Raw genomic sequence first — 11,482 nt, forward strand, 5'->3', positions numbered from 1 at the left:
GATGTTTTAGCGTGCAAATGTTGAATGTAGAAATTATTAATAAAGTATTTCTTATTTCTTGACCTGACATGCCATGGTGGATTTAAAATACTCAACTCGAAATCTGATGGTCGCGGGCTCGAATCCCCGTCACATAAAGCAAGCTCGTCCTTTCAGCCGTGAGGGTGTTATAATATAACAGTCAATCCCATTATTCGTTGATAAGATAGTAGCCCAAGAGCAGGCGGTGGGTGATGATGACTAGCTACCTTCCCTCTAGTCTTCCACTGCTAAAGTAGGTATGGCTAGCGCGGGCAGCTAGCCCTCGTGTAGCTTTGTGGGAAATTCATAACAAACATCTTATTTTTTAATTATTTGTGAGAAAAAGTTGTTGTTTTTAACGTTTGTGTGATTTTATGAGCGTTTTTGGAAGACTGGTTACGTATCACATTCCGCTAGGAAGTTTTTATTTTATTTAACAACTCACAGAATAACCGATTAATCACAACCGGTGAGACCGTAAAACGTCACACACACGCGCACACGTAAAACGCAGTTAAGGTTTATGGGAGCAAATGATTCTAAGATCGTTCATCTTTTGATCGTGGAATAACTTTTACTGGATTCTCCATACGATCATAAAGATTCATGAAGAGACGCCCCCGAACACTTGAAGTTGTTTGCGGTGCTTTTATTGTGATCATTCTTGTCACGTGGCTGTGTTTGTCCGATACAAACGGTACTAACAGCGAGTCTCAGTGCCATCCATTAAAACGAAAAAGTTAAAAACCTTTAATGAAAGGCCCTTTAATTATGTAATAAACAAGAACACATTGACCAGGACAGTACAGAAGGACGCAGCAATAAATGTTGAAACTTCACCGAAGGCCTGGCACATTTTTATTTGGTAGACACTCAATCAAATAGTACTTTCTAACTTGTATTATCGGAAAGCGTTTTTATGTTGTTATTTCTGTTGTATGAGAAACCGTAAAAAACAAAACAAAATATCATATTAATTAACTGTTGTTTATATCACAGGAGAAACAATATTTTAAAATGATCCACAACGCAGTTTTTGAATTCCATTGGTAAACTCGTATATGCTTGCATAAAATACACGCGCTCATGATTCATAAAGGCCCAGTGTGCCGATCAAACTCTTACATTGTCCCCAATCAATTCTTCAGGTACTCCAAGGAAGGTGTGTGTGCCCGAAACCAAATCCCGTTTCTACACCTTCCGGGAGCGTCTTGTTCCCCTCCCCCTTGTTAAGCACGCGAAGCTGTATAGATAAAGACATCTCTGGAGTCAACATGCCTAAAGTGTGGTCCCACTTGTCCCAGAACTGTCGGAATAGTTCGCGGACAAACAAACTTACAAGTGAGCAAACACTTAGTGAATGTAGAGCTAACTCGAACAAGGTTTATTTCATGACCAACTGCTTGACTCAGTTCCTTTCTTGACTACTCTCAGGAGAAACAAGCATGTATTTCTACTTTGATAGATTGTTTAGTCAGAATGTTCGTGATGAGTACACTAGAGTGGACAACAACTGTTTGCCTTAGAAAACAAATATAGCAGACGACGTTTCGCAAGCCTTTCGGAATGTTGTTCTCTGACTTTTTACAACAGGCGGTTGCCGTCCATTCTATATACTTAGCATGCCGGTCGTTTGTTATATTCAAAGGGATACTTTAGTGATGGTTACAGTAACGTCAGTTTACCCTGATGTAATAATATATACATTCTATATAAGTAAGTCTACTATTTTACCATTCTAAACTTGGTTTTAAAAAATTAAATTCACATTATAGCAGCTATGGACATTGGACTGAAACAGTGTAAACTAGCAGCTAAAGTATTAAATTAGCACTATAGTGGCCCTGTAAATGTGGGCCTTAGGACCATGGGTTTGTTAGTGCTTTAATAATGTGAGATACGTTGAATTTGCTGTTACGTAATAATGTTTGTATTTACCACAGTTTACTCCTGTGTAATAATGTTTCAATAAGACGTGTAAACTTTACTTTGATGTAATAAAGCTTTGAGAAGGTGAGATAAGTGTACTAAGGTTTACTCTGGTGTAATAATGCTTTAACGAAATGAGATATATCAGTTGTACAGCGTTTACTCTGATGTAATAATACTTTCAATAACTGATTGTCTGTTTTGTTTGTTTTTTTTAATTTCGCGCAAAGCTACAAAAGGATTATCTGCGCTAGCCGTCCCTAATTCAGCAGTGTAAGACTAGAGGAAAGGCAGCTAGTCATCATCATCCACCGCCAATTCTTGGACTACTCTTTTACCAACTAATAGTGGGATTGACCGTCACATTATAACGCCCCCCAAGGCTGAAAGGACGAGCATGTTTGGTGCGACGGGGGTTCGAAGCCGCGACTCTCATTTCAATAACTAAGATATATTAAAGGCAGAAAGCACCGTTATTAGTCAGAGTTACTAAATTTTTATAGTTTACCTGTTACTCATAACTAAGACTATTTATTAATAATTATAATTACTAGCCGATTACCCGTGGCGCCAGTGCGTTAGCTCCGCGTTTGACGTAAGTATGACGTTATAACTGCACCTTGATAATGGAGAAAAATCAAGCTCTCTATGGCAGGAAACAGAGGCGAAATAAGAAAATCGTGACCCATATTGCAAATCTACACGCACTCAAGATAAAAATTTTGCAAAGCTGGGAATTGCAAATCCTAAAATAGAAATGTTTTTCCAGTATCATACATGTAAGTAAGAGTTCTACTATAGTAGGGCAATGATAATTACCATAGAAATATAGCAATATTTTTTATAGAATTTATTGCATAATTATGTTTACAATGTGTTTGGATGTAATAATGCTTTTGTACTCCCAAATATATTCGTATGTTGAAAGGCCCGGCGTGACTAGGTGGTTAAGGCACTCGACTCGTAATCTGAGGGTTGCAGTTTCAAATCCCCATCGTACCAAACATGCTCGCCCTTTCAGCCATGGGGACGTTAAAATGTTACATTCAATTCTACAATTTGTTGATAAAGGAGTAGCCCAAGAGTTGGCGGTGGGTGGTGATGAATAGCTGCCTTCCCTCTAGTCTTACACTGCTGAATTAGGGACGGCTAGCACAGAAACTCCTCGTGTAGCCTTGCGCGAAATTCAAAACAAATCAACTTTGGGTTAAAATAACATTGATCTTTCTATTATCTGTTGGAAAGCTTGGAAACATTACGTTTGTTTCAAACTTTTAACAGAGTTTCGCAGCGGTGTATCTAACTAAACCACATATTTTACGAAATATTGTGTCTAATATTTTATCTTGACGAAATAAAAGAATCAACGAAACTCATCCTGTGTGTTTATTTGCTGAACTTTGTCACAAAGTATAAATCGAAAACAAAAAATTACGATTTTCGTCAAAGGTGAGAACAAAAAAGTGAATTTAACTTGTGCTGAGAAAGGTGAAAAACTGATTTTATTACTACACAGAAAAGTTCGGTTTTTGTCAATATATAGATCTTAAAGCTGGTTTGTTTGTAGGCGTTGTTAGCGAGGGGGATACAAGGAACGACTCATCCAACTAATATTTGCATAGTCTACCTTTTTATGTTTTTGTTACTTTCTTTTCTGAAGACATCTTGAAATATTGCTTGTTTGCATTTTTAGATTTATTTGTTTCAAAGTGAGAATCTAATTAGTTAGGTAATTTGGTTTGTTTTGAATTCAGCGCAAAGCTACAAGAAAGCTACTATTTGACGTCTGCAAGAACCAGTGGTTAAAAAATGGCGGATTCCGCATTTGAACTCGTTAAAATAGCTGCGTAGAAATGTTTGTTTTGTTGTTGAGCTTTGCGCAAAGTTACACGAGGATTATCTGCGCTAGCCGTCCCTAATTTAGCAGTGTAAGAATAGAGGGAAAGCAGTTAGTCATCACTATCCACTGCTAACTCTTGTGCTACTCTTTTACCAACGAATAGTGGGATTGATCGTCACATTATAACTCCCCCCACGGCTGAAATGGCGAAAATGTTTGGTGTAACGGGGATTCGAACCTGAAACCCTCAGAGTACGAGTCGAGTGCCTTAACAACCTGGCCATGCCGGGCTCACGTAAGTTAGTAATTATAGCTCGTATTTTTCATGATGAGAAATTACACATTGTCGTAAAAAATTCGGCACTTTGTTACATAAAAATTGGTGTCTCATTAAAAAAAGAAATGGTTATATCTCAATAAAACAATTGTCAACACATTTTTCTCAGTCGAATACAAGAAGGCCCTGCGTGGCCAAGCGTGTTAAGGCGTTGACTTGTAATCTGAGGGTCGCGGGTTCGAATCCCCGTCGCACCAAACATCCTCGCCCTTTCACCCGTGGGGGCGTTATAATGTGACGGTCAGTCCACTATTCGTTGGTAGAGAGTAACCCAAGAGTTGGCGGTGGGTGGTGATGACCACCTGCCTTCTCTCTAGTCTTACACTGCTAAATTAGGGACGGCTAGCACAGATAGCCCTCGAGTAGCTTTGCGCGAAATTCAAAAACAAACAAACAATACAAGAAACTAAAATCATCAAAATTGATTAGAAAATACAAAGACATGATTATACAAAAAAACACAATTTTGTCTGAACACAAAGCAAAAACAAAAAAATTACGATTCAGTTCATGTATAAAAAAACTTACAACAACAGCCCACAACTGAAACATCCTTGAAAATAACTTCTCTAAAATTTATGAAAACTGGAGAAATGTTGGTGGTTAACTTCATTTGATTACCGCATTCATGTCTTATAGTTATAGCTGTTCACAAAGTATGCATCTAATGCTTTCTCAAATAAACTCTAAATGTTTTGCAAATCTCTGTATTTATGAATAGAATTGCAACATCAAAAGTTAGTTTGTTGTAAAGCGAGAGTCAGTGATCATGGAGGCAAGACATTGCCCTGGATTTGTAGGCGAGTCATAACAACTTTTCCCAGGAGCCCTCGGATTACGAGTCGAACGCCTTAACACACTTGGCCATGCCGGACCGTTCCCAGAAAATCATGGTTCATCACTATAGAAAGTTCCTTAATTTATTTCCAGGAGGCGTTTCACAATTATCATACTTTTTGCTAGATAAAGTTCCATAATTTTTATTGTTGTGTTTTATCTTCGATTTTTCAAATCTGAGTTTTAAAAACATTGACATTGTCAGATGACTTCGGACATTGCTGATAATAGAGCAGTGTCGTAGGGGATGACCAAAACGTTTTAAGTTTCTTTGTTCTTTCTTTTCTGGTTTATTAGCTGCTGCAAATTGACTCTTTTTCTTCATGTACAAACGTTTAGCTCATGGCTTCGTCTTCTCTTGACCGAGCTGAAATCAAATTACAGTTTTGAACTCATGAGGTCATACTCTTTCGATTAATGTATTTGACCATGCCCAAAATGTCATTGATTAATTTATTCTAATCGTGCCTGAAAACAAATTCAATTTGAGGGTAGGCTGATTAAGTTCCTGTTGAGTACTAAAACCAACTCGGGCATTCTCGCGCCCCACTGTTGGTCTCATTGGTCAAGTTATTCTGATTTTGTCATAAAAGAGAATTCCCTCTTGTTTTTATTTTAAAACGTGTAACATAACGCTCAGTAAAAGGCGTTCTAATTTGAATGATCATTACCTGCAAAATCTGTCGTGCCATTTCAACTGAATAGACACAGTTTACCAATCTGACTACTTCAGCTCAGAGAAATATCATCAACAGAATAAAGATAGTGGATCAACTTGACCATTTCAGGTTAGGGGTTATCATCAACAGAATGAAGATAGTGGATTAATTTGACCATTTTAGGTTAGGGGTTATCATCAACAGAATAAAGATAGTGGATCAATTTGACCATTTTAAGTTAGGGGTTATCATCAACAGAATGAAGATAGTGGATCAATTTGACCATTTTAAGTTAGGGGTTATCATCAACAGAATGAAGATAGTGGATTAATTTGACCATTTTAGGTTAGGGGTTATCATCAACAGAATAAAGATAGTGGATCAACTCGACCATTTTAGGTTAGGGGTTATCATCAACAGAATAAAGATAGTGGATCAACTTGACCATTTTAGGTTAGGGGTTATCATCAACAGAATAAAGATAGTGGATCAACTTGACCATTTTAGGTTAGGAGTTATCATCAACAGAATAACGATAGTGGATCAACTTGACCATTTTAGGTTAGGAGTTACCATCAACAGATTAAAGATAGTGGATCAATTTGACCATTTTACGTTAGGGGTTATCATCAACAGATTAAAGATAGTGGATCAATTTGACCATTTTACGTTAGGGGTTATCATCAACAGATTAAAGATAGTGGATCAATTTGACCATTTTAAGTTAGGGGTTATCATCAACAGATTAAAGATAGTGGATCAATTTGACCATTTTAAGTTAGGGGTTACCATCAACAGATTAAAGATAGTGGATCAATTTGACCATTTTAAGTTAGGGGTTATCATCAACAGAATAAAGATAGTGGATTAATTTGATCATTTTAGGTTAGGAGGTTATAATTAACTAAATAAAGATAGTGGATCGGTTTGATTACTTCGGACAATTTAGCATAATTAAAATATGGCCTCAAATTCTATATGAAAGAAACTTTCTAATAACCGTAAAGTTAGCTACTTATTTTTATATTGAAGACATTCATATGCTGCTTCGTTTTGACTAATTTTATGTTTTTATCTGTTATAACTCAACGTAAAGAAATAATCTCTGACCAAAAACTGGATAAAATTACTAACGTACGTGTTGTGTGATATGTATGTTTCCAAGGGCCTTGTAACCAACAAAATCGTTGACTTACAAGCATATTTGTACATTAGACGTTAGAAAAAAATGGGTTTAAAAAGCCATGTGTTTGATATAGACTCACAATGGTAATTCTAGAGGTAATCTGTTGTATTTATATTAGTTTTAAGGAGATGATGTGATTACATCTACAAAGAAAATATTTGATGCAAAGTGACGCAAAAGTCGCGCTCCCTAGAGATTTCGGGAAGAAAAAAAATTAAATATTTTTTTTATTAACGTAAATAAAATCACGACCTATATTTTCTGAATGTATCTTTATTAGCTCAGTATCTTGCTATTACAACTTTGTCATGAGATATCAATATCCTTGGAGTTTTAATTGGAAATATTTAAACAATGTGAAAAACAAAAGCTTATTTGTTTATTAAATGTTCGAATCGCTAACCATAAACTTCAAAGCAAGTATTGGTTCAAAGTTAACAGCCAACAATTCGAACAGTTACTTTGATAAACAAACAATAATTACTTCTGTCTATTGTTCTTGAAATCCACTGTGTATAAAGACTTTCATTCGCGTAAAAAAATCAAAGGTTTGAATGTATATGTTTTCTTATAACCAGGAAACCTATCGGACTATATATCTGCTGTGTTCACCCAGGGGAATCGAACCCCTGATTTTAGCGTTGTAAATCCGTAGACTCATCGATGTTCCAGCTGAGAGCCGAAAAGTATAGACGTATAATTTTTTTTTTTTAATTTTATGATGAATGTTTAGTGGACTAGGAAATAGTACATTATAAAACACGAAAACTTTGTCGCCCGACACAGAGTTGAACCGTGATTAACAAAATACGAGACAAATGTCTTGGGAACAAAACACATTTAATTTAGTCATGACTTTATGTGATAGTCCAATACATACTTTTAAACAACAGTTGCACAACACATATAAATATATACACAATACATTTAAGGCATTGCTTATTTAAGGGTGCGCAAATAACGTTTATTTTATCTACATGTTTATATTTCATCCACAACATTAAAGTTTTAAGAAATGTCTTCATAATGTATCACACAGTCTGGCAAAGTAAATCTCATATGAAGAAATACGTGGTTACAGACTATAGTTTACGCACGATAATTTCAAAATAAGATAAAAGAGCTCGTGAATTATTGTGTCCGATCAACTACAACTTGGCCACGTCACTTTTGAACAGAAGCTGAAAGACAGAAAGTATAAGCATTTCAAACACATCACCATGACAACCCAATTACGTTTCACAACAACGTAACAAACACACAACTATGTCGGTATTAACGACAGTACTTTTATTGGGACAAAATTCAACAATGACCAGTTATTACTAAGGAAATTTGCACTCATTAAACGATTTGATATAAGTAAGGGTTTGATAAAAATATTGTGTTTAGTTTAGTAAAATGGGTTTAATCCTTAAACAGCGGCCATCGTGACACTGGGCTTGGCATAGCCAGGTGGGTTAAGGTGTTCGACTCATAATCTGAGGGTCGCAGGTTGGAATCCCCGTGGCACCAAACATGCTCGCCCTTTCAGCCGTGGGGGCGTTATAATGTGATTGTCAATCCCACTATTCATTGGTAAAAGAATAGCCCAAGAGTTGGCGATGGGTGGTGATGACTAGCTGCCTTCCTTCTAGTCCCACACTGCAAAATTAGGAACGGCTAGCGCAGATAGCCCCCGTGTAGCTTTGCGCGAAATTAAAAAAAAAACAAAAAAACTACGACATTTCTCTATTTGAGGGTTAATGGGCGCACTCAACAATAGAGCTGAAGAAGGGTTACTGTTGGAAAAACAAAGCAATTAATGAGATCTATTATGATCAAACATATACAAATGAGAAAAGTACTTTAAACAGGTCAGAATTGTTTTCTTTCAGCGCAAAGCTATATAATGTGTTACTGTGCTGCGTCCACTATAGGAATCGAACCAAAATTTTAGCGTTATAAGCCCCTCAAGTTTACCGCTAATTCACCGGAGCATTTACTTTAAACCTTCGATGAGAGGTAAAAAGCGTTTACAACAACAATGTAGAATGAACCTTCTAGACATAGATTTCTAACACCTTTATGTCAGTTCTCAATAACTAGGCCTAGCGTAACCTAATGGTTAGGGCACTCAATTCACAATCTGAAAGCAGCGGATTTGATTCTTCATCACCGAATATGTTAGCCCTTTTGGCCGCTATAATTTATCACTTCAAAAGTAGGAACGGCTAACGAGAATAGCTCTCGAATAGTTTTGGACGAAATTCGACAAATCAACACAATAATTAAACGTCTTTCAGTCCATATAAAATTTCGAAACATCTATATAAATAGCACTGTTTTCAGTTACTAGTTTCTATTGTATAACCTTTTTAGTCTACTTTTGTTCATAAAATTTGGTTTAGCTTGAATTTCGCGCAAAGCTACTTGAAGGCTATCTGCGCTAGCTAGCCGTTCCTAATTTTGAACCGAAGGCCTAGAGGGAAAGCAACCAATCGACAACACCAATCGCCAACTCTAATCAAATAGTAGGACTTCACTGTCATTCAAAGCGAAATTTTGCAGCAGCAAAACGCGCATCATCAATTTCTGGATTCACTGTAAATTAGGTTAAGACTAGGCCTAATTGGATTCATAGTAATACTAGGACTAACTGGGTTCACAGTAAGTTAGGCTAATACTAGGACTAACTGAGTTCACAAGTTAGGCAAACACTAGGCCTAACGTACTCTAATGATAGTAACATTCACACGAAGAAAGTCCGCATAGTTCTATTTTTGTACAAAACTATTTTATGTTTGCTACTAACGCCCAATCAGAACACTTTGATTCTGATACCACATAAAACTAAAGCTGTATTAACAGATAAAGAAAACGTTTGACTGGAGTATTTTTTCACTACTTATGAATGAAGACAGAAAGTTTATCTTCTTCACAGTGCAAGAACGATGAATGAACGTCAATGCACTTCTAAGATTATCGAATTGGTTTGTTGTTCTGTTAGATATGCTAATTACTCTTAGAGAGGCCAATTTTGCTTTATTTTTTATATTTTTCTCTCTTTTTTTTCCTACAGTAACACATACATACATAGATACAACAAATCATGAACCTAATAGTTGAAATAACATTTAGTATAATACATATCCCAAACGTTGATTTGAAAGGTTTTTTCTAACAGACAAACTCACATAATTTGGTGTTTTAGAATTTTTGTGAGAGAAAAACAATGAACACAACAAACTGAAAAGAAATCTTTCAGGTATCCCTAACCTGAAAAATAACAGAAACCTTTATACAGTAGGTTTATTAGTATATGGGGTATATCATATCGTATTTTGAGAGATCCAATGCTGATAACAATTAAATAAGCTCTTAATAAAAAAGTGTGAAATTTGCATTTATAAAGCTTGTCTTATGGTATAACCTCTACCAAACTAGTAATAATAATAACAGCCATCGAAATTTCTTTATATGAATTCATTATATTAGGTTGTTGGTTTCTAGAGTATTTGTTTGTTTACTTGTTTTGGAATTTCGCGCAAAGCTACACGAGGGCTATCTGTGCTAGCGGTCCCTAATTTAGCAGTGTAAGACTAGAGGGAAGAACAGCTAGTCATGACCACTCATTGCCAACTCTTGGGCTACTATTTTAACAACGAATAGTTGGACTGACCGTCACATTGTAACGCCCCCACGGCTGAAAGGGCGAGCATGTTTGGTGTGACGGAGATTAAAACCTAAGACTCTCAGATTACGAGTCGAACGCCTTAACTGACCTGGCCATACCGGGCCTGTTCCTAGAGTAACAAACTTTTTTTCTCTCCTTTATTAATTTCTAATTATATGTATATGTATGAAGGAGAGTTGACGTGAATAGTCGCCAGTAATAAATAAAATTAGTACTTTATCAAATAGTAAAGGTTTATTTTAAATATGGTTCTGAGTGTGTGTGTAGGTGTTATGTAATTACTTAATTTTTAATGGTAAGAATAACATTTCACTTATTCCTATCTGATCAAAATCGGAAACCAGTGATGATCGCCATAGAGAGTTTCGAATTAGAAACAAATGTAAGATTTAGAAACATTATTTACTGTGTTTATTAGATCAGTTTGTTACTCAAAGTTCGTTTATAAACACTGATGGTGATAGCTGATCAGTAACTGGTTTTAGTGCAAAAAAAAACAACCAACAACAACAAAATATACCCGACCTGCTAAACACTGAATAAATAACTGAACTAGATTTATTTTCAAATTTGTTCACAATTCTCTTTATACGTTCTGACAACTCAGTTTGTGGTAGCAACCAGTGAACTGAGAAACGCTTTTCTAGAAGCATTTAAAGTTAACTTTCATTATTAGAAAAGCGAGAGTGTTATCACTACGAATTGTTTCTGTCCCCCCCCCCATATTTTTATAATCTCAGTTTTAACAATATTGTATGCAATACTCCATTGCTTCTTCCCTATCTTTTTATTGTCCCCTTTTTGAACAATATTGTATGCAATACTCCATTGTTTCTCCCCCTATCTTTTTATTGTCCATTTTTGAACAATATTGTATGCAACACTCCATTGTTTCTCCCCCTATCTTTTTATTGTCCCTTTTTTGAACAATATTGTATGCAATACTCCATTGCTTCTTCCCTATCTTTTTATTGTCCCCTTTTGAACAATATTGTAT

Source organism: Tachypleus tridentatus, chromosome 4 (genome assembly GCF_004210375.1).
Source record: "Tachypleus tridentatus isolate NWPU-2018 chromosome 4, ASM421037v1, whole genome shotgun sequence".
NCBI lineage: Eukaryota > Metazoa > Arthropoda > Merostomata > Xiphosura > Limulidae > Tachypleus > Tachypleus tridentatus.